General features: G+C 43.8%; 1 protein-coding gene across 1 annotated transcript in view; it reads left to right on the forward strand.

Moving 5' to 3' along the window:
• Positions 1-23,084, forward strand: part of PLA2G15 (phospholipase A2 group XV) — a 205,484-nt gene that overhangs the window by 121,814 nt on the left and 60,586 nt on the right.

Raw genomic sequence — 23,084 nt, forward strand, 5'->3', positions numbered from 1 at the left:
ATTAACCATTGCATATATATGCAATGGTTAATGACAAATGCACAATCTTCTGACTTACCACCTCCAGGGGGTCCCATCACAGCAACCTTATCCCTAACTTCTATCTGTTCCAATAACACACTTTCTCTTGACTGTTCCAGTTCTCAGTTCCTGTGTCCCAAGTTCCTCATCTCCTAGCTTACACCCAGATGCATGTTCTGCTAGGCTTAACCAATATTGGGTTTCCCTTATGCTACTTCATATTACCCATGAGTTGCAAACTTCTTAATTGTGCCCCTTTTATGAACTGCTTCAACGTCCCACGTGTTTATACACCCTGTTCCCCACACGGCTGGCTGTGACCGAAGTGGACTTTGATTCCACACTTGGAATTCTCTGCCCCTATCCAGTCAGACAAAACTCCTTTTCACACCTGAAAGTGTAGCTCTCTATACCTTATATCTCCTCATCCTCTTTGTAATGTTTTCGTAGATCTAGGTGTCGTGTTATGTAATTGCTTTCTTAATTTAGTCTCTTATATTGATATTTAATGATTCTATTGTTTCTCTGGTCCCTTATCTGTATTTTCATGTTATTGTTTTTTTGTTGATTGTACATGCTGCAGATCCTGTGGTGCCATATAAATAATGATTTTGGTGCCTTCATGTCTGTATTTTTTCCACCCCATATGGACTGTTATTTACAGATCAGTCACATATTTATAAATCAAAGGTCTGTAAATGTATAGTGTCCTCCACATCTGTAAGTATAGTATGTGACTTAGCCACCACAAAGAATAAGCTGTGATCCCAGTGAACCCTCTGGAGGGTATCCATCTGTCTTAGTGTATATATGCACCCAAGTCTCCATCCATATTATGTAAAACCTACCAATTCTGTCCCTTTATCTACTTATTTGGTGCCCGTTGCATACATTATTATTTTCATGTCTGTGCAAAAACTGCCTTATGATCTTCTGTAGTGTGACCACATACAGTCCTTGTGTCTTCCTGTAGAGTAACCTTTGTCAAGTCGGCTTCTTGTGACTCCTTCCACAATTACATCCCATGTCAAGTAATGGCTGAATCATTTCTGCTAATTTACGCTAATCTTGTGTCATTGCCTTTGGCAATGTTAATTATTTTGAGTTTTGCTTACTTTAAAGCAGAAAAAAAACCAGATCAAAATGATACATGTTTCACTAGCAAAGATAATAAAAATATTTAGGACTTTGTCTGTGCTTCTACAGTTACCCTTCTTTCTGAGGCCTCTGATGTCTCTGAGAATTTAAGATTTATTTGTTAGACTGGTTAAGAACTTGTGGTTAGATGTAGAGAATATTTCGGTGTTTTCTCTACATGGCTGATGACTACTCCATTCTCTAGAGTAGTATATAAAATATTTGTATCCTAAAACAATACTTGTAAATCTATTTAACCCTTAGGGGCATATTTATTATCTACCTCTTTTTCTCTTTCATCCATCTGGGGGACACTGCTTAACCATGGGGTTGAGTAGGGAGGGGAGGAGTCTGGCACCTAAAGAGTTAACTTTCTTCCTGCTGACAGCATATCCCTCCCACCAATTCCCCACATACCTCAGTTTGAATTGGGTGCCCTAGGAGAAGGGCTGTGCATCAGAAGAGCTCCTCAGTAAACGCTGTTCACTGCTAAGGACGGAAAGCGCTTCTCAAACAGCGGGAAGCAGTCGACAAGAGAATCTCCCCGCTGATAGCAGGACGGACGCTGCCATTAGGCAGAAAGCGCCATTACTGCTGCCGTTTCCCGGGAGCCAGCTGGAGTGTACCAAGTCCCCTCCTCCTATGGGAGGATAGGGCGAGCTTGAAGGATGGTGCGCTAGTGATAGCGCTGTGCGGGGAACACATTCTAACAGGATTTCCCCTAAATACAGAAAGGGCAGATCGCTGTTAATGAAAAACACAGAAGGAGATTCCAGTGGTAGGGGAATGTGTTTGAGGAACACCTCTCCCCCCCCCCCTGCTGAGTGAGCATGTGAAAGATCCCTTTTGGCGCCAAAGTTCAAAAGGAGGACAGATGCAGCAGTCATTTGGAGAGAAGTGCACTGTTGACACATATCTTCCACGCTAAGTATCACTTTGTTTCTTCTGTGTATCCATGTGTATTATAAGACAATGAGGTGTTGAGAGAACTGTGTTTAAGGAAAACTATAAAGCTCTCCAAACCTGTATTATTTAATCAGAAATACTATGATATGTTAAATAACCTAGTCTGTATTTTCTGATAATTTCTGGAGAAGTGTTTGTGTATATGAGACGTGATTCAGTTTTCTTTTTCTTATGATGGCAGATAAAAGTAAACAGCACGTACCAAACATATTGTCTGTTCAAAATGTAATGTTAAATTAACAGGTGAATGGCTGGATCAGGGGGGGCTCTGTGCTGCTTGCACTGTGGCTCCTGTGAAACTACAGCCTAAAGACAGCTCCATTCGGACGGTAGAACCCCCCGAATGGGCGGCTACCCTGTCACAAGGGGTTGATACCCTTGTTAAACTGTTATCGAAACCTGTAGAGATCCCATCTACATCAGTGGCTTCTCAGGGTATAACAGGAGGAATGACAGATGAGTCATTTTCCCCAGGGGTCGGATTAAATCCCTCTCCGGCCCTCCTAGGGGGATCCCAGATAGGAGAGGTGGGTTGGTCAGCAGTGGCTAAAGGCCTGGACCGACTTAACCAACTCCTGGAGAATCCCAGACATAAACGTAGTATTAAAAGACGTAGACCAGCTAAGGCGCTGTGGTCAGTGTTGACTCTGAGAGTTCCTCAGAGAAGGAAGGGGAATGGGTGGACGATTCAGACTTGTCCATAATAGAGTCAGAAGGAAACTCTAGACACCAGGGTATGGACGATCTGGTTAAAGCAGTTCGTCAGACCCTGGGATTTGTTGAAGTGGAGGAGACGCAGTCCTTGGACCGCTCTCTTTAAAAAAAGCATTAAACAGGTGGTCAGGTTCCCTCCCTCAGCTGAGTTGAGAGATATGGTAGAGGCCTCTTGGAAATATCCAGATAAAATGTTCTCTATGCCAAAGAAGTTTGGCTTGTTATGTCCACTCCAAGAGGAGGATATGACACGTTGGGAACAGGTGGCGAAGGTGGATGCTCCTGTGGCGAGATTGGTTCGCCAGACCACACTACCTGTACCTGGGTCAGCGGCCTTACAGGACATATCCGACCGTAAATTAGAATCCCTGCTGAAGTCGGTCTTCTTGGCCGTCGGTACTAGCCTCAGACCAGCATCTGCTACCTGGGTAGCTAGGGCTATGGAAGTCTGGGCAGGGCAGTTAGAGTCCGCTCTGCAGGATTCAGATCTTCAACCTCTGGCCATGCAGCTGAAGGAAGCAGCAGGCTATATGAAGCGGCCCACAATTCGGCCTCCATGTCATCGTCTATTTCGGCTACAGCTATAGTAGCTAGAAGGGCGTTATGGTTAAGGACTTGGAATGCGGATTCAGAGTCAAAAAAGCCGTTAGAATCCATCCCGTATACGGGTGGGATGCTATTTGGTCCAGAGTTGGACTCCTGGATTTTACAGGTTTCAGGGGGTAAGAAGACGTCCTTGCCTGTAGATGCTTCAAAACCTAGGGCTAAGCCTAGGTTTAGCTCTTTCAGACAGCCTTTTTATGGGGGCGGGTCTGGCAGAGGCCAGACTACCAGTTCAGGGGCCGTTGGAACCAGGAGACAGTCCCGTAGAGGAAGGTCATCCTTTGCCCCTGCAGCAGGAAAGGCCCCTTCTGCTAAGCTGCCGGATAGACCAGCAGCATGACTACCACCCGCCTCTGGTCACAGAGGGTGGGGTGGGGGACGACTGCTTGGGTTCGCCCAGCAGTAGACAGAGTCCTTGGCGGACGGGTAGGTCCAGGATATCATGATAGAATCATGGGGCCAGTTCGTCTCAAGTTTTCATTAACTGTATTCCTCACTGTCCTTAGTCAAGAACAGAGAGAGCTCATGGCTGCTGATTGGCTTCGTTAAAACAAAGCTATACAGGTTTGGAGTTACCAGAGAAGGAAAGGGTTTTAATCAAACCCAATTGTGGTGCAGAAGCCAGAAGGGTCGTTCAGTCCGGGGCTGAACCTCTGGAGTGTTATAGGGTCACAGGGAATCCCTTGGCTAAGAATGAGTTTCTTGGGACTAGTAAGGGACTTGGCACGCAGCAGAATGTTTCCTCCCCAGGACAGGTTAAGGTCCCTGATGGAGTGGATAGGCAAGGTCCTGTCAGGCAAGAAGCTGTCAGTACCCAGGTCTTTGGAGCTGCTAAGAAAGATGGTGACATCTTTCGTGACCCTACCCTACGCATGGATCCACCCCAGATGTCTTTGGTGGGACATTCGGAGGAAGCAGGCAGGGGCCTTCTTTTGTTGGAAGTACCAGCGGAGGAAGTAAGTCCTCAGCGGGTGGTTGTTGGAGGACAACCGAACAAAAGGCAGGGAAGTCCCAGAGTTCTGCACAAGATCAAGAGATCCACTAACAGTGCAGTGGACGTCCTAACAATGCCAGTCTTTCTGGTAACTCCAGTAGGGCTACGGAGCCATCCACTGACCCTGGGACCGTTCTTGCATCTAAATCTGAACCGGCTGAATTTGATGGCAGAGCCTTCGAATCCAGTCTGTGGAAAGCGACAGTGTTCTCGGGGGGGGTGGTAGGCACCCTCCTAAGTGCCAGGAAGCCAGTTTCGGCCAGGATCTGCCACCGCATCTGGCATGTATATATAAAATGGTGTAAGAAGAGGGCTTACAATTCTAGATCCTTTGGTCTGGCTAGATTTCTGCCTTCTCACAGTGTGGTTTAGAGGCGGAGCTTAAACTAGGAACCTTAAAGATTCAGGTATCGGCTTTGTCAGTGTACTGCCACAATAAAAATGAGGACAGAGCAGTTTAAGGACTTCCGTCCTTGCTCTCTAAGGTGGTCTCAGGTTCCATTTTAATCAGGGAATAGTTGTTCCAGTGTTCAGAGAGGAGCCTCAGTCTCTTGGAACATAAACAAATAAATGTTGGATGTAGTGAGGGCATTATGTATATATGTTAAGAGATCTGCAAAGATATGCAAGACAGATTCTCTATTTGTATTATTTGACTTTTCTAAGCGGGGATGGCCAGCATCTAAGCAAACTATTGCCAGATGGCTTACCCTGACTATCAGGGAGGCTTATGTCCGTATTAATCTCCCTGTGCCGAAGCATATTGTTGCCCATTCTACCCGTTTGGGGTGTCTTGGGCGGCACGGAATGGAGCCACGGTGGACCAGCTGTGCAGGGCAGCCACCTGGTCCTCGGTCCATACCTTTACGAAAATTCTACCAATTTAATGTATTGCGTCTGGGGATGCCTCCTTTGGCCGTAGTGTTCTACGTGCAAGGAGATTAGAGCGGTACCACCCTTCGAAGGGATTGCTTTAGTAAGTCCCCATGGTTAAGCAGTGTTCCCCAGATGGATGAAAGAGAAAACAGGATTTATACTTACGATAAATCTCTTTCTCTGAGTCCATCTGGGGGACACTGCGGTCCCCCCCTTTTCTTTTCTCTCCACTCCCCCCTCTGTTGAGGGGGTGTATCTTGGTTGATTGGCCTCTCGTCCTAGGGCTTTGGTAATCAAACTGAGGTATGTGGGGAATTGGTGGGAGGGATATGCTGTCAGCAGGAAGAAAGTTAACTCTTTAGGTGCCAGACTCCTCCCCTCCCTACTCAACCCCATGGTTAAGCAGTGTCCCCCAGATGGCCTCGGAGAAAGAGATTTATCGTAAGTATAAATCCTGTTTTTGCCACAATCACTTTCATTCCTTATCGCAATAATAAGGAATGAAAGATCATGAGCATTGTTAAGTGTTCTGCCGGGACAGCAGTCACGATAGACTACTGTTCTGGCGAACACACATTTTAGCTATGTCCTATCTTTCTATAGTCTTATCGCAAAGTGGGCACTTTTCAATAGTGATTGGAGGGTAGAGCAGGTAATCTGCGGTAAGTTATCCGAAGGTCCCTCTACTGCAATGCTTTCCCTATAGGCTTCAACGGCTAGTGCTATTGTGCAAAGGTTCAGAAAATTTGTGGATTTTGAAACTTGTTAAATCGTGCAAAATAGCAGTCCCAATAGAAGGTTATGGGGACTGCTTTTGTGTTCAAAGACCCTGTGACCGCAGCAGGTATCTCCAATGTCTGCTGTGATGCCCTAATAATAAATTTAAACTATGCTTTAAGTATGCATATGGGTCATTCCACATCAAATAAAAACAATTTTAGAAAAAATTCTACCATACATTCTCTAATTTCAATTAAATTTGGTATAATAAATGCTGCCATGGGTGTAAAGAAAACCCCCCAAATCTTAGGCTGATATGTACACTGGTGTTTAAGTTATATGCATTTTAAAGCTGCAATTTTTTAAAGAATTTACATTGCATTTGTAGCTCACCTGATTGAGCTAGAGAGTGGGACAGGTTCTCGTTTTAAACCTCTTTATGGGCTTTCATATGATAGATAACAGCATTATGTTTCAAGAAAAAAATAAAAATGTAACATTTTCAAAATTTTGATTTTCTGAAAAAGCCATATTTTAACATTTTTGAAAAACATCTAAAACATTGTTCATACTGTTATTAATAAATCCCCAAAGTTTTATTTTGGAATCATGATGCGATTATCCGCTACAAAATATTTTGGTCTTGAGTGATTCATGAAATTTGTATTTGAGGCATTACAGATCTTGAAAAAAATATTTTGTTGATTTTTTTTCAGTTCACTTCATTAGAGGAATGCATGTTCTTCTTCAGGTGGTTGGGGGTGAGATTTCACAGACAATGCCTGCTCCCACTTCTGCATGGGGGGTGGAAAAATAATCTATGTGGAAAGACACTTCAATTGTGTTGAAAAGGCTCGCCTTTTACAAGGACAGGTTAGGCTTTAATTGGTGAAGAAAGCGCCTTGGTCACTAATTTAAGCACACCCAAACCTTACCTGACCCTGGACCATTTGTGTCACACTTGAAAAAGCGGGTGGGGTATGGTATAATGACACTGAGTAATCCGACAACATTTACTCCTACACCTTGACAATGACGACTGTTGTGGCAAGCGACTGTAGGCAATCCCAATGAAGCAAGAATCCGCTGCGACTTGATTGCATCACTTAATCGCCAACGCTATTAACGCTGCTGTTAAGGGGGTAATGCAAGTATGTGCCCATGTCCAATGTAGTTTACAAACCATTCTACATTGGACATGGGCAAATACTTGCATTACCCCCTTAACAGCAGCGTTAATAGCGTCGGCAATGTAAGTGACGTCATCAATTTGCAGCAGATTGATGCTTCATCGAGAGAGCCTACAGTCGCTTGCCACAACAGTCATCGATCCTTGTCGGGAAGGAGCCCTTTGGTGTCAAGGTGTCAGAGTAAGTGTTGTCGGGGTAGTCGGCATCGATATGTTGACGACTACTACTAGAAAAAGTGGAGTGTTTAATTAGTGTAGTATTAGACTGGGAGAATGTGTACTGGAAGCAGGGAGGAACAGCAGCTTGGAGAAGAGGTGCTCAACAATGTACTGAAAAGAAGAAGCCTCAGTCACCCAGCCAGGCAGAAAAGAGAAGCACAGCCCATGAGACTGGTGCTGATTTCCATGGGTCAGAAGAGCATGTGATGGCCTCCTCCAATTAGAGCTCAGCAGATGCTCCTCTCACCTCTCAGCTGAGTCTTATAGGAATTAATTAATTCCCCGATTACTTGACAGTCCAGTCTGAGCCTGCTGTGGTGTTTAAATTGGTTTATAGGAGTAAAGAAGAATAAAGATGGAGGAACTTTCATATTGGGCTACTTTAACCCACTTTTACTCACTTTATTTCATTATCCTCTTGTCTATCTCTCTGACTCCCCCTGTTCTCTGCTGCCATCTCTCTGTTTAGACGTTTCTCATATTTCCTCTGTCCTTCCTTGTTTGCCTCAGCTCCTGCAGACACTCTCTAACCTGCCCCCCCCCCCACCCCTCCTCTCCACTCTGCCTCCATCCCTTTATTCCTTGCTTCTTATCTGTCCACTCTGCTTCTTCCGCTCCTCCCCTGCTTCTCTCCCCTCACCATGCGTCCCTGTTCACGTGCCATACCCATACTCTCCCCTTGCCCAACTTTACGCTCTTGTCCCCACACTTTCCCGCACACTGCTAACCTTGCCAACCTTATTCCCATTTCCCTCCCTCCCCATCTCCTGTGCCCACTGGAATGCTAGATCCATCTGCAGCAAACTGCCCTCTATCCATGACCTCTTCTTATCTAACTTTCTTAACCTTCTTGCCATTACTGAAACCTGGCTCAGATTCCAACACTACCTCCCCTGCCAGTCTCTCCTATGGTGGCCTCTCCTTCACCCACTCCGCCCAGGAGGTGGAGTGGGCATTCTCCTATCCTCCACTTGTACATTTAGAGTCATTCCTCCTGAACTCTCCCTCTCCTCTTTTGAAGTCCACTCTGTCATATACCAGCCCACTGGTACTACTTCCCTTTTCCTTGACAACTTTGCTGCCTGGCTTCCCCACCACCTCTCCTCTGACCTCCCCTCAATCATCCTCGGCGACTTCAACTTCCCTATAGACAACCCCACCGACCCCTCTTTCATTAAGCTGCTTGCCCTTTCTTCTTCCCATGGCCTCTCTCAATGGACCTCCTCCTCTACCCACTGCCTTGGTCACTCCCTTGACCTTGTCTTCTCCCACCTATGCTGTATGTCTGACTTCTTCATCTCTCCCTTTCCACTATCTGATCACCATCTACTCTCATTCTCACTCTCCTCTACTCCTGCACCCCTCCCCTCGCCCAAATCTGCCCATTCCAGACGCAACCTTGAAGCCCTTGATCCTGCTAATTTGTCCTCTTCTCTTGAAACTCTCCTCTCTCCCCTTTCCACCCAGGCCCCACTCTAAAACCACACCCTCTCCTCCGCTCTTGATGCGATCACCCATGCCCAGTCCGTCCACCTCCGCTGCTCTAATCTCCAACCCTGGCACTCCAAATTTACTTGCTTCTTCCAAAAATGCACCCGTATTGCTGAGCGCCACTGGAGGAAATCTCGCTCCCTTGCTGATTTCCTTCACTTCAAGTTTATCCTCTCATCTTACAGTTTTGCCCTCACTCCTTCCTTATATCACTCATCTCCTCCCAGTTCTCCAACACCCTCTGCCTCTTCAACACTCTCCTGTCCCCCCCCTCATCCTCCCTCTCTGCCACTGACTTTGATGGCCTCGATTATAGCAGAGAGAAAGGAGGCAGACTTGAAATCTTCTTTTCCGCTCACTCTTCCACCACTCACCCCTCCTCTCCCCCCCATCCATTAACTCCTTTACTCCTTCCGCCCTACCACGGGTGAGGAAGTCCACTCTCTCATTTCATCCCCCCCACCTTCTACCTGTCCCCTGGATCCTATCTCTTCTCACCTCCTTTACTCCCTTTCCCCCTCCACCTGCTCCCACCTCGTTCACCTCTTTGATCCGTCCCTCTCCACCGGCATCTTCCCCTCTTCTCTTAAACATGCTCTCGTATCACCCATTCTAAAGAAACCCAATCTTGACCCCACCTCACTCTCTAACTACCGTCTAATTTCCCTTCTTCCCTTTGCCTCTAAAATACTTAAGAGGCTTGTCTGCAACCGTCTCACCACCTACCTTTCTGAACACTCCCTCCTTGATCATCTCCAGTCTGGTTTCCGCCCACTCTACTCCACTGAAACTGCCCGTGCTAACGTTACAAACGATCTCTCTGCTAAAGCCAGGGGCCACTTCTCCCTTCTGATTCTCCTAGACCTGTCAGCGGCCTTTGACACTGTTGACCACCCCCTCCTGCTTCACACCCTCCAGTCCATTGGCCTCTCCGACACCGTCCTTTCCTGGTTCACCTCTTACCCTGCCGACCGTACCTTCTCTGTTTCCACCTCTGGGTCTCTCTCCCCTTCTTCCACCCTTCCAATTGGGGTCTCACAGGGCTCTGTTCTTGGACCCTTACTTTTTTCACTATACACCTCTTTACTGGGTGAACTAATCCGTTTCTTCAGCCTCAAGTACCACCTTTATGCTGACAACACTCAAGTCTACCTATCATCTCTTAATCTCTCTCCCTCCCTCCCTCCTCTCTACGGTGTCCGCCTGCCTCTCTGCCATCTCCTGGATGTCCTCTAGATTTCTCAAACTCAATCTTGCTAAAACCAAACTCATTGTGTTTCCTCCTTCCCCTCTGACCTCTCATTGCGACAATTCCTCACTCTCCTATTCCCCAACTTCGCTGCCTGGGTTTCATCCTCGACTCCACTCTCTCCTTTGCCCCTCACATTCATTCTTGCCAAATCCTGCCGCTTCCAGTTACGCAACATTGCACGCATTCGGCCCTTCCTCTCCAAGGATGCCACCAAATCTCTCATCCACTCTCTGATTATCTTCCGCTTGGACTACTGCAACCTTCTCCTTATAGGCCTCCCCCACTCTCATCTCACTCCTCTTCGATCTGTACTCAAAGCTGCTGCTAGGCTCTACTTCTTCCTTTCTTGCCATTCCACTTCTGTCTCCTCCCTCTACCAAGCCCTCCACTGGCTCCCCTTCCCTTACAGAATCCTTTTCAAGCTCCTCACTCTGACACTCGCCAACTCCACTGCTCCCTACATCTCCAACCGCCTCTCTGTTCACACTCCATTACGCCCACTGCGATCGACCAATGATAATCTCCTCTCTTCCCCTCTGATTACATCTTTTCACGCACGTATCAAAGACTTCTCCCGCGCCACTCCCTTTCATTGGAACAAGCTTCATCAGAACATTTCTAATCTGTCCAGTTTAAAATGGACATTATAAACCCACCTTTTCTTAAAAGCCTTCCAGTCACCTGCTTAACCACCTACCTGTTGCCTTCCCTTCTTTCCCCCCCCCCTCTACTCTGTCTCTGTTTCACCCTTGTCTGTCTACCCCTGCCTTTAGATTGTACGCTTCTCCTGTTTCCACCACTTTAAACTTTGCTCCCCAGCTACTCAACCCACCTCCTCTTGGACCTTCTGCCCTCCGACTCCTCTCTGCTCCTCACAGTGGCTCTTAACCGGTCATCCGCGCTCACCCTTTTGAGCTCAGGTTACCACCTTTTTGCTGATTATCCCTCACCCTTTCTCTTTAGCTGTGCTTTGAGCTCCCAGAGTTATAGTGCTTACTGTTGTACTGTGCTGATGTTTGTCCTTGTACGGCGCTACGGACACTTTGTGGCGCCCTATAAATAAAAATTATTTATTATTATTATTAAGTGACAGGTACCTTTTTTTTATTGTTTCTACCCATTTAAAAATACAAATCATACTTCTAATAACAACTGTTTCAGAATGGATGTGTAAATTATCTTCTGAAATGCAAAGAGTTTCAGAAGTTTGTACCAGCTGCAGAAAACAATTTGGGAACTTCAAAAAGAGCAATAGGGTCATTGTTTAGTCTCTCAAGATAATGTAGTATCGGCTACCATTTACTGACATCAGACGGCATGTAACTGCTGTCTGACAGCAAATGGTGGCTCACATTTATTCTGGAGAAAAATGAATACATCAAAGAAGTGAGTAATATTTCTCAGTTCAGCTGGTCCGCCACCACCTTTTTCATACCCAAGGAAGCCGGATGTATTATGGATTACCATGGTAAATGTTTTGTGTACGGTAAATTTGTTAACTCCAACACGTCAAATGTACACCCTTTCTGGAATTCTAAAAACATATGAAGCCTTCAGTCTGTTCCAACCCACAAAGTAGCACCATCCATACAGAGCAGCAGCACCAAATGGTAGTGATCTGTAGTAAGCTTTCTTATAATATGTAAAAGACATAAAATTATCACAAATGTTTTAAATATTTCAGTATTAACATAATGGGGCATATTCAATTAGGATTCATGCCTGCGATTGCGCACAGCTTGGCATATAAAGTGTCATTATGATATCGCAATGTTGTGGTACCGGGACCCACGCAGCCACTGTAATTTCAATCGCGAATCCTAATTGAATATGCCCCATCTTGTCAGTGTACATAATATACATCAAAGGGATTGTTTAAGGAGATACATTGAGTAATGAACAGGCCTAGATAGTTCCCATTTTTATTATTTTAACAAACTGTCCAAAGTGAAGGCTCCTGTAGCAGATGATCCGAAAATAAAACTTTGGGGATTTATTAACAGTATGAACAATGTTGAGATGCTAAATTTTTATTTTTTTAAACTCAAATTTTATTATACAAACACAAGTGACAAGAAGCACAAGGAAATAGTGGTAACAAAGAGACCAACCGGTGTCACATTTCACAGTAAGAGTGCTATTTGTAGTAAGACGTGTAAACAATCATACTTAACTAAATAAAGTTATAGCAATGTAAATTAAGGGGGTACATAGAGCGGAGGGGGATTGGTCGTAAGCTGTTGCATGCCGGGGGAAGTAGGAAACCCACAGGTGGGGAAGCTGCCGGAACTATATCACAAAATGTGGTATAACCGGTAGGCCCATAATCGCATGGGGGAGAGGCTACTCGAAAAGAAGTGAGCAGGGGGACTACAGATATAGCCATGGAGCCCAGACTTGGTAGAACTTTTCTTCCTTCTCTCGCAGATGGAAGGTAATTTTCACCATATTGGCAATAAACCAGATATAGGACTTAAGAGAAGAGACGCGGGGAGGTTCTGTATGTTTCCGTGACCTAGCTATCAGACTCTTGGCAGCCGTTAAGACATGTGAAGCCAGTTTTGCTGAATGGGGATCCAGGTCTGGTATAGGGTAACTGTGACAGGATGACCGCCTATACCACCCTGTCTGTTGTTGCTGAGTTTACTTTGCCACTGTTCCCTTTTGTTATTATGAATACGCCCCTCCTGCCGCAGTGAAAGGGGCCTGCTGCCACTGCTGAGCTCCTTCTATGGCACTGAGGACCACGTTCCTTCTGTGTAACTGATGCTGCTAGCGTGTCTCGTTGCTGGTGTACCTGGGCTGGTTACTACGGACCTCTTACTATGGATCCGGGTTGCAGTGAATGGATCCCCCCTGGCCTATCACGTGGACCAGGGCTGCTGGGTAGCAGGCAGAGCGGTGGTACTGGAAACGCTTGGGTCCAAAACCTCAGAGACAGTCGGAGAACGGATTAGGTTTAGGGTTTAATCTGTATATCACAGGAATACGATATTGAAGATGGTTCCAAGCAGTTTCTTTTGAAGCAAGATGATTTATTTGCTCTAGCACACTGGTGGAAGATACCAGTGGGATCAGGTCAGATAAGAATCAGAAGAACACTTACATGCTCACACAGCTTATCTTTTATACAGTTAGATAGTCTATTTTTAGAATCAGGATATACTCTATTTACACAAACATGAATTTACATACATTTCATGGCTAACAAAACTTACACTTATCTATGAAATTCAATCTGGGCAAAAGGCCACACAGTAACGACCCCCTGCTGGGCCTTTGGCCAGAGCAGGCATGACACTTCATCACAAAATTTTGTTAGCACTTCCTTTCACATATGTCTCATTTGGCAGTAATTATAGCTCTGGTGTAACAGCTCTTTTGTCTATGTGGTTAAAGCTCAGGGTATGCCTTGTATGTATATTTGGAGTGTAGTGTAGAGGATGGTAAGATAATATCTCTAAGGTATGTATGTACTAATGAGATAATACAATGTACTTGTGAGGGAGGGTTTGCTAGAGGGATTCTGCGGATTTGGGTACAGTTCTGTTCAGCGGTGTTATCTGTATAGCCAATGCATTTCATCCACTAGGGACTTTGTCAGGGATGTAGTGTTGCCTCATGAGGCTGGTCTTTATAGTGGGAGGTATGTCGGCCCTCCAATGGCGTGTGGTTGGCTGTGATTGGAGTGGGGCGGATGACACATCCGGGAGGTGTGAACAGGGGGGGGGGGCTTTAATGGGCTAGGTATTTGGAGAGTATTTTAAAGCAAAAGGGATTGTTTATATTGTGAATTATGGGTGAGTGGTAAAAGACCATTGTTACGTTCCGTTGGTGTTTGTTACGTTACAGAGGTGGATTAAGTAGAAGTAGATGGTATGTGTGACAGGATGGACCGCCTATGCCACCATGTCTGTTGCTGCTGGGAACCGGCTGGGTTTACTTGGCCACCGTTCCCTTTCGTTATCCCAAATGCGCCCTCTTGCCGTGGTAGAGGGGTCTTACAAATGATGCCACCACTGGACTCCTTACTGGAATCCAGTATTGGGTTTCTTCTGGGTAACTGACGCTGCGAGTGTACCCCAATACTGGCGTACCTGGGCTGGTACTCCTGACCTCTTAATATGGATCAGGGGTGTTTTGGATGGATCCCTCTGGCCTATCACACTGGCCAGAGCTGCAGGGTAGCAGGCAGAGCGGTGGTACCAGAAAAGTTGGGTCCAACCTCAGAAACAGCCGGTGAACGGATTAGATTTAGGGTCTAATCTGCAGGTCAGGGGAATACAGCAGTATTGAAGATGTTTTCAAGGAGGTCTTTGAAGCAGTAATGTTTGTTTGCTCTCACACTGGTTGAAGGTACCAGTGATCAGGTCAGATGAAAATCAGAAGAACAAGTTTCCAATACAAGCTAGTGCCTTTTATACAGTTCAGACACAGGCTATGTATAGCATCAGGATATAACCTGTTTACACAAACATGGATTTGCATGCATTGTAAAGCCAATAATATTTACACTTGGCTATGAAATTCTTAAAAACCTTGCTGTGATATCCTGCATCTCATTTCAGAGGCAGGATACATACTAGCAAGTCAAAAGGTCTATCTGACATGAATGCCTTCTTCAGACAGTCGCCGAATACACATTCCCAAAGAACAACAAAAACCCAAAGCAAACCACTTCCTCCACATCACAATACACCAAAGGCTTTGTAAACAAAGGCTCATTGTATCTGATATATACATCAGACGTAATGCATTTCCTCTAGAGAGGCTAAACAGAAAAAAACATATTTTCTACCCTGGTCTCAGAAATAAAGATTTCCTATCTCAAAATAGACACAAAATTAAAAATAAGTGCATTGGCAATTTATATAAATAAGCGCTATTTCCTTTAAATAAATTCATACCATAAGTTATTTATATGTGATCCAGTCACAGGACTGCTTTTGCGTTTGAAGACACTGGGACCGCAGCAGGTATCTCTAATATCTGCTGTGATGCCCTAAGAATAAATTTAAACGATTCTTCAAGTATGTGTAATATGGATATAATCTCTCTATCTCCATATCTATCTTTGGGGGATTTTAATGAAAAATAGGATTGATAATCTTGTTCAATAAAGAGCGTTTTTATCTTCTATGTTATGTGGTTGTTAAACAGATATTATGCCATTTGTTCAGTGTAGACTTTAACAGTATAGTATGATTGCTTGTTCTATGTTTTATTTTGAAGTGTATTTGGATAAATTATGCTTTTATTTTCCAATATTTAAAGAAAAATTGGATATATTGATCGGTGCAGAAAAGATCACTCAGTTCTGATTGTTCAATCTATCCAAATGAAGTGATGCAATTGTCATGGGTAATCAAAATATTGTAACTTTTTTATAAAATATCTTTTCAATTAAGAAATCCTGTGTGATATACACATAGAGATAATGGTAAGATCTCATTGATTAGAATTGTATTTTGAGACATTTTTTGTGTGGTCTGGGTTACCTTTGTACATTGGATTTTCATTGCTTTAGTCCAGTGCTAATTTGGCTTGTGGCTCTGCATTTCTGGCTGGATTTATGCTAGTACACTAGACTCTTATTTTCCAGTTTAAAAGAGAAGTATCCTATATATTTTACTCAAACAGAGCCTGCCTAGCTACAACCTACTCTACTGAAGAATGTATCAACATTAATGTTAAATTCAAATTTCTCCTTCTACTTACCATAGACGCTCTGGTATATGACAGACATCAGCTGTTGAGAAGAGCAACTTTTGAATACCTGGGGGTAAATGTATGAACATGCGGGTTCATCAACACCCGCGTGTTCAGCGATTAAATTTCAAGCGGCGCTGCATTGTAAAGGGAAACTTCCCTTTACAATGCAGCGCCGCTTGAAATTTAATCGCTAAACACGCGGGTGTTGAAGAACCCGCATGTTCATACATTTACCCCCTGGTGTGAAAACCTATTTATATAATTTGATAATTCTGGGCAGGTTCAGAGTTTTGTCCACTGCATGTGGCCATCGTGGAAAGTGCTCCAGTGCCAGGAGGGGTTAATTTACCGGCGCTAAGCACAGCGTGTGTAATATTATAAATGTGTACAGTAAAAATAAATGTATTTTGAATGTGCACTGTGGTGTTGGGAGAGTAATATCTGGTGCCTCAGCATGTAATGAGGTTAATCCCCGAGAGTAAAAATGTATGTTTTGAATAAATTAAATGAATATTTAGTGTATGTATAAATTACAAGGTATTTAAATAACACATGTTCCAAACTTACCTGGTGGTCCAGCAGGGCCCCACTGCACTTTGTATGTTTGAAGTTGAGTGTGTGTTTGTGTGCATGGTTGTCTTCTGCCTAGAAAGACTAATAAAAGGTGACCTATCTTATTGTTGCCGTGAAGCACTGGGTAGAATTCTTTGGTTGGACGTCTTGTGCCAACCCAATATAAAGTTTCTTTGATTCTATTCCTCTGGTCTGGATCTAGTAAGGTGTCCAGAGCAAAGTGATTGGAACTAGTCCATGAGCTTTGTAAAGTGTTAAAAGGTTAGATATAAGTAAGAAAGAAACATGCAATGTGCTTGCTAAGGGGAGTGGTGGTGGAAAGTGTTTACAAACATGATACTAAAGTAAATAAGGGAGATTAATACCCCATTCATACTGCACCAAAATCCCAGGTTTTTCCTGGGTCGAGCTGAAACGACCCGGGTCTTGCTGCAGTATGAATGGTACAAGTCCAAAATCCCGGGTCTAAAAACCCGGGATTTATCGAGGGGTAATTCCCGGGTCGGACCCGGGTCGCCTGCACTATGAATGGTGCAACACGGACAACCCGGGTTGCACAGAAAACATGCTTATTGGCTGTCTGCCTGTCTCTGGAGGATGATGTCGTCGTTGGAAGCCCGTGGAACATTGTAGAAGCTTTTTAGGAGAGATGGTGGATGGTATACTGAACATAAAGCTGAAGCAGAAACTTTTTTTAGGGAGAAAATTGCTTTTATTAGTTTGCAAAAACAGTGTTTATTTACATCAATAATGACACACTGGATGGAGGAAGAGGTGCGTGAGCTGCTGAATGTCAGGGGGGAGGAAGAAATTAGAAGGCAAGTGACTGGGACTGTGAAGGATGCCACAGTGTACTACAACATTGCCAAAATACTCACACAGCGTGGCATAAAGAGGACACGGCAACAAGTCCTGAACAAATTGAAGTCCCTGAAGAAGCAGTACACTAAAGTCCATGACCACAACAGGCGCAAAAGTGGCGCTGAAAGAATGGACTGGCCCTTTTATGACCAGTGCAATATGGTCTTTGGACATTCTCCTCTGACAAATCCAATTGCACTGTCATCTTCTAGCAATGTGGATGCGGCTATACCAACACCACCAGAGAGCACACAGACAAGCGAGACCGCAACGATAATAATAGAAGATTCTATTGAAGCCCAGAACTGGAGTGCTCTGCCACAACGGATGACACCAACATGTCTTGGGAGGAATTGAACGATTCACAGCCATTCCCTGCTGCGCAAGTCGTTAGAGACTTCGCAAGAAACGCAGCCAGAACCAGTGCCGGTGTCAAAGTCTACGCCAGGTCCCAGTTTACGCTCCAACAGTAAGTATCTTTAATAATCTCACATAATAACCAACCATATATACACACATATATATCTACATAATTGAAGAAAAAAAAGAACTGTGTAAACAAAAGTCCCAAAAACAGAACTATATCAACATACATGCAAACCAAACACCAATGTTTCTACATAACTTAAAAAAAGAGAACTATATCAACAAAAAGCCCAAAAGACAAATATAATACACTCCACAAGTATTAAAACATTAACACGCATATGTTGCAGTGCAAAACTACTGAGCAAGAGGGAGGAGGCCTCAAGCACATATCGGCTTACAACACTGCTTTTTTGTTCTGCCACATTATATAGTCTAATGTATGTTTTACTGTTTCTTCTACGTACAGTTTACAACGTTCCAAAAAAACGCAAAAGGCCCAACAAAATGGAGCAAGCAACTAAAACAATGACAACTGTCATGATGGATCAACTGCGGGAGATGGACAGCACCATGAGGGAACACGAGAATACACAACTGCAGCGTTTCATGGACAATGAGCGGGAACTGCAGGACTCTTTCCTCATGCAAATCATGAACATGCAGGAACGTGTGTTACGCGAAAATCGTGAGTGTATTATGGGATTCATGGACAGACTCCTGTCACGGGTGCAGGCACCTCCTCCAAATCCTTACTATTATGACGGACATTATCCTATGTACCAGCGGGGGCAACCCATGTTAGGCAACAATAACCCTCCAAACCCGGTACAGAATACACAACATGCTCAACCTATGGGTAACCCTAACATAGAATACCCACCGGGTTATCCACTCCAAACCACTCCACCACCAGAAATGCCACAATATAGGCAATTGTAGTAATCATGTTTTATGGTCAAATCAGCAAATTTGGGCACATTTGTGTCTTGGGTTTACTACTTATGTCTATATTTTATTTTTTTTCTACATGCAAGTAAGCACTTTTATATTGTGTCATTTTATATTTTGTTGTGAAGAGACATATGAGGAAATATGTACAAAATACAATATGTGAAATAAACATATATATTTTACATTTGTGTGGTACATTCAAACAAGTGAGGTCAAATTGGCAGTGAGGGTGGTCCTAATAAGTTCAGCAGAGGTATTGGTGTGCTCTCCTTCAAAAGTACTGGAGTCTTCTTGACAGCACTGGCATTTCAGATTCCTGCACATTCCACTCGGGTAGAAATTGGTCTTTTTGAATTTCACAAATGTTATGTAAAATACAGCAAGCAGCAACCACGTCAATGCGCTTCAGTAGACAGCACCAACGTCCTTTCAAGCGCCCAAAAGCATTTTCCACCACCATCCGAGCAGAGCTGACACCTCCTGCTTAAAACCCAAAAAGTCAGAAGAATCGTGAGGCCCCGCTTTCACGGTCTGTATTCATACTGAAAATCAAGATCAAGCGAGCGTTTGCCCTTCTGCTCCACCGGATCTGTTCCTGAGACAGGTGATGTTGCTGAGTGAACCCCCTCATCAGCCAGCGCCTAAAAGGGTAAGCAGCATCCCCAATGATGTGTACCGGTATCTCCACACCCTCAACAAACGTAGATTTCTGTAAATAAAAACATGCAGTTTCACGTCACCATGTTTAAAATATTGGTCAAATAACGCAGTACACTTGGTACCATATGGTGAAAATGCATTTTGCAAGTGTTACATCTGTATATAAAAAGGGGCAGCAAATACATACAATATTGATAGCAAACAATAGTGTATATAAGCTTCAATTACAAAAACATCATACAACATTACACCGATATTTACCTCTCTAGGGAACAGCCAGCCATCTTGTCTTTCCTCAGCAATTTGGTAAAGGTACGAATTTGCTAGAACTCTGGCGTCATGGGAACGTCCAGGCCACCCGATGAAAACATCTGTGAAACTAACATAAAAAAATAAATATATAAATATGTTTTACAATACGCATTACACATGGCACAGTCACATAAAAAAACCCATAAAAAATGCTTACCAATAGTTGTGGTCAACCACAGCCTGCAGAATGATGGAATGCCAGCCTTTGCGGTTGTAGTAATCCGCATGGTTGTCTGTGGGGGCAATGATGGGGATGTGTTTCCCGTCTATGGCTCCAGCACACTGTGGAAACCCACGCTTCAGGAATCCTGCAATTGTATCATCCAGGCGCTGACCTTGCGGTAAGGAGATGAAGCAATGATACAGGGCTTCCAGCAATGCCGTGGTGACTTCATGCACTAGAGTGCACACCGTGGATATCCCCACTCCAAACAAGCAGGAGATTGTCCGGTATTCTCCAGGGGTAGCATACCACCACAACACAATAGAAAGGCGCCTACATGGTGGAATAGGTTTCCCAAAGTTAGTGGCCTTCCTGGAAAGTGCTGGGGTAATAAGGTCCAGCACATAGTTAAATGTCCCATGTGACATTCTGAAGTGTTGCATCCACTGCTGTTCCTTAAACTCTTCCACAGTACACCAGAAAGCTTCTCCGTGGCTACGCTCTCTGGCACGCATGGTTCGGTTACTGGCAGCACTGAATCTCAATTGAGGCAATGCTGGCCCTGCGAAAAGCTCTCCTCCTGCGCATATACAGACACTGAGTTTTCTTCTGTTGTGCCATAAACTTCGCCTTCCTCCTCCTGAACTGGGACTGTGCAAGAGTGCACAGTGTCAGCAGCTGCAGCAAACTCTCATTTGCTGCATAAAACAGCAAAAAAATACTAGTAAACATGAACTCTGGGCTACACAAAAGTGAGTTGTCGGCCATGATGAAAAGTAATGTGGTAAACAATCACCACCCACTTTAGCATCATCTTTATGCGTCAACAAACCAGTCACCTTTCAATGACATCACCGTTTTTCAGCCAATGAAAACTGCTCTGGTGATGACTCCCACAAATTGCCAGGGCACAGACTTGTGCAGTATGAATTTCCTGGGTCCGAGGTGCAGTATGAATGGTGTTTCTGAGCTGGGACGCTCCGAGACCCTGCAAAAACCCGGGATATTGCAGGGGCGGCAGTATGAAAGTGGTAGTGTGATTGATATATATATATATATGAGTTTGTCATAGAGCGCACTGATGGGTCTAATGTCACATGGTGATATGTATCTTGTGGTCAAAGTAAAAGTGTAGTGTTCGTTTGAGGTGTAAGTAAAGAGTAAACTGTGTAAATACACAGTTGCATTTAAACTATACATGGTTACACTCCCGGCGCCGGGAGTTAACCCCTTCAGCGCTGAGCGTTGGTTCTTTACCAGCACTGCAGTGCCTACACATCCCCATTCATTCTTATTTACATTTTTACAATCCTCAGCGCCGGGGTTTAACCCCTCACATGCTGCAGCGCTGGGTGCTTTTTAGCCCTAATACACACCTGGGGGTCTTTTACCTTTTATCCTGTCTTGTTAAAAAGATTGACTACCTACATAAATAATGCAACCAGCAAGTAATTTAGTAAATCACAAATTGGATTTAATAAGTCACATCCTGGTCAGAGAATTTTACATCCTAAAGCTAAATATATGATGTAATATCTCAGACTTTGTGCTGCTAGCTAGAAAGGGGGTTGGGTTATCCCCTGCAAACATGTCAGTAACTGTGTAGAAGTGCTGTACTTTAACTGTATTATACCATCTGTACCTCTGGAAGATCTCTTACAAGTATTGCGCAGTTAAAATTTGCAGTTGACGAGTGCCTGGGGGCAAGGGGACACCAGTAGGAGTGGTCAGTAACAGTCTGTTACGGATGGTGAGAGAGAAATCCAGAAAAACTGTAATCCCTCCTCATTTCCCCACAAACCGAGCAGCGAAGTAAGCCCATCCGGACATAGGTGGTTGTTGCAATTCACATACACGGTTTAAACAATTTTGGGTACTTGGTCAGTACTTTGTTAATATTTTATAGGCAAAAATGTATACATAGTTCAAAAGCATGGAAGAGTGTCTGGAGTTCTGTCCTTGTTTAGAAGAGATGATAACTTCTCCGCTCAGAACTGGAAAAAAAACAGTGGGACCCAGGTACACCCATCTACTGTTTGGAGAAGTCTGGCCCGAAGTGGTCTTCATAGAATTGCAAGTTGGGGTGCAGAAAAATGGCAACGAATGCTCTGGACTGAGTCAAACTTTTAAATATCTAACAGAAGGCAGTTTGTTTGCCAAAGGGCTGGTGGAGGTTCCTTGCCAGTTTGGGGCTGCATTTCAGCAGGTGGAGTTGTGGATTTGGTCAGAATTAAAGGTATCCTTAATGCTGAGAAATAAATCATGCAATACCCTCAGGGAGGCATCTGATTGGCTTCAAATTTTGTCTGCAGCAGGACAATGACCCTAAGCATACAGCCAATGTCATTAAGAATGATCTTCATCGTAAAGAAGAGCAAGGAGTCCTGGAAGTGATGATATGGCCCCCACAGAGCCCTGATATCAACATCAAGTCTGTCTGGGATTACATGAAGAGACAGAAGGATTTGAGCAAGCCTACATCCACAGACGATCTGTGTTTAGCTCTCTAAGATGTTTGAAACTCCCTTCTGAGTTACTTATCAAGGTACGCTTGCACAGTTTTATAAGGTTTTGATACGGTTTTGAATCAGTGGTCAAACCAAATATTGATTTGCTTTAGATTTTTGTTCATTCACTTTGCATTATGTGAATTGATAAAAAATGTACACTTCTATTTTTGAAAGCATTCTTCCCTTGCATCGTTTTTTTCCCACACCTGCCTAAAACTTGTGTGTGTGTATAGATTATCCAATATTTTTATTTTTGCTTATTGAAACAGTATAGTCAGTTAATAAGATGACTGTACTTAATGTTCATCCAACAATACACTGATTTTATTACGAAAGCACTAAATATAGGCACAATGCAATTATTAGGAGTCTGAAAATATCTTTACTAATTAAAAAGTTCTACTGTTCTGAGATAACAAGTAATTTTGTTCAAAGAAAATGGAAGATAAGAGTGGAATACATTCTACCCATTTCTCCTAGAGTGTTCATTAAGATAATTGGAACTCTTAAAGCAGGAAACTGTCATTAGTCCTCTTTACAAGATTATCTTCAAAATGTCAACATTTATCTTTGCATGTTCAACATATTGGTAATTGAATTTCATTTAATTAAGTTTATTTGGTTTGGTATTCTAAACTCTCTGTAAATATGTCCCCTTTTAGTTTATATGGCTGATTGCCTATAAACCTGAATTAAAGAAGCTGTGACTTTCACCATCCAAAATAGCCATATCTTCCATATACCAACAATTCTAGACCCACAAGGTTGAGCCCATAACCAGCACATGTGGT

This window comes from Mixophyes fleayi, chromosome 10 (genome assembly GCF_038048845.1).
Source record: "Mixophyes fleayi isolate aMixFle1 chromosome 10, aMixFle1.hap1, whole genome shotgun sequence".
NCBI classification, from domain to species: Eukaryota; Metazoa; Chordata; class Amphibia; order Anura; family Limnodynastidae; genus Mixophyes; species Mixophyes fleayi.